The sequence below is a fragment of the Oryza sativa genome, chromosome 8, assembly GCF_034140825.1.
Source record: "Oryza sativa Japonica Group chromosome 8, ASM3414082v1".
NCBI classification, from domain to species: Eukaryota; Viridiplantae; Streptophyta; class Magnoliopsida; order Poales; family Poaceae; genus Oryza; species Oryza sativa.
In genome coordinates, this window is record NC_089042.1 from 22991266 (window position 1) to 22993227 (window position 1962).

The 1962-nt window shown below is 44.0% G+C and overlaps 1 long non-coding RNA gene across 2 annotated transcripts; it reads right to left on the minus strand.

Moving 5' to 3' along the window:
* Positions 1–272: 272 nt before the first annotated feature.
* Positions 273–1608, minus strand: LOC136351342 (uncharacterized). 2 transcript variants are annotated; one of them, XR_010734359.1, is made up of 4 exons: positions 1257–1608; positions 1004–1174; positions 645–924; positions 274–560 (listed from the first exon to the last, which is right to left on the minus strand). It is a non-coding gene; the product is annotated as an uncharacterized lncRNA (long non-coding RNA). The 2 variants fall into 2 exon arrangements; XR_010734358.1 differs by having other exon boundaries at positions 273–560; positions 645–1174.
* Positions 1609–1962: the final 354 nt, after the last annotated feature.

Consider the following 1962-nt stretch of genomic DNA (forward strand, 5'->3'; position numbering starts at 1 on the left):
ATAGAAACATCACAGATATATTCCAGTCACAGATCCATCACAGATACATCACCCCCCCCAATATAACATCACAGATCCCCAACAACACATATATGCAGTTCAAATGCCACAATTTTGCACAGCAAATTCACACCCCTTGAAAGCCACAATTTCGGTCGTTGCTCATAGAACCGCATATATACTTACCAAATGGATTAAAGCCATAATGTCATCGACCTGCACAACCTGTCAATAAGGAAAAAAAAAAGGAGAAAACAGATGAATAGTACAACATAAATCGTAGTTGATCAAATGTGATGACAATTTAGTAAAGTACCATAAATATTGCACATATGAAAGTAAATTACATTGCACTCTATAAAAACATAATTTTTTACATCGCCAGAAATTATAAAAAACATCTTTTTTACATCACAATAAATTATCTAGCCAAGTTCATGAGTCTATTTGGCATGAAAACGTCCTTTCTTGTTCATTATTTCTGCAAGAATAAAGGCGCACAATTCGCCTCTGATAGCGGGGGGGTTGATGGGTGAGATCTTGAAGCCAGCTCTACCTTTCTGTTTAATAAATAAGAGGTTAATTAGCACGTTTTGAATAGCAATGTAGATATTGAAATGAGCTTATTCGCCATTAGCAACAACCTCAGGGTCGAAATCTTTCACCTCTCTTAGAAGTGTTGACATGTTGTGGCACACGTGGAAACCACATTGGTCTCCGATCTGTTGTGCGCATGCAAACTTGGTGTCATGATAAAGTTCATTCTTGCCCTCCTTGTGCCTACCACCCTTTTCCACATATGGGCCCCAAGCCATATTTAAGGCCTTGGTGATTTCACTGAAATCATAATCTTTGGACTTATTGGAGTTAAGGTAGGTAACCCGACTCCACTTAGGTACGATGACTAGGAGAATCCAATGTCGCCTGCGCAGTGGTTATGTAGCGTTAGTACTAAGAACCTTAACTTCAAAAACAATATACACGAAGGGTATTGTCCTCTTACTCTTGGTTGTGTGCGCACATGATGTACTCCTTGTCTTGATGGGCCCATAAACACCGGTTGACATAGTCAACCACCTCAGTGAAGCTCTGTCGTAAATTAACCTCATTCACCATGGATGGATCAAGGAACCCAACCTGATTACCATGGCGACGACTCTCGATCCAACACAACCTTAAAATATGTACGTATTAGAACTAATTTAATTAGGAGATATAGTCCAGTCATATCACAAGTATAGACGGTATGCACTTACAAGGAGTAGCATTTTAGAAGACCAGTGTCCAACTTCCGGATCCTGAAAAGGTCGAAGAGGTCATCAAAGCCTATAGTTATATAGGCAGGCGACGATAGGAACGGCTGGTGGTCGTGATGTCCAACTATGGATGACTCCCTCATTTTCCGCTTGGCATTGCTTAGCTCCATGTATTGCTTATGTAGCTCTCGGCAAGCAATACCCATCACAGCTAACACATTGTCCTCCACCAATGGCATGCCTAGCTCAAATTGGGCTGGCGCCCTCACGACCTTCCCCGATTTGCTCACCGGCATCGACGTCGCAGCCTTGCCCCTTTTTGGCTCCGGCGCCAACTCCCCGACCTTCCCCTTGCCGCGTTCACACTTCTGGCCCTTGACAAGTGGTGGGGAGCTATCGGCCTTTCTTGTGGTCTTTATTGGAGCCAAGCTTTGAGCTATATCTGCCAAGTCCATATCAGCTCCACCGGGAGAATGAGGTACTGACAATTCCGGTCCACGGGGAGCCTCAATTGATAGCTTAGACTTGGGAGGTGTAAGCTCCGTCGGTCGACTTGGACGAGGAGTCATCTTCACAACTATGTCTTCTTTGGGCCATTGTATGAACGTCTTGCGCGCATCGCCCAAAGTCATGATTTTATCATTTGGGGGCACGGGCAGCGGATAGCCTGACCAGGTGTCCTTTACTGTATCGATGGACACCTTGG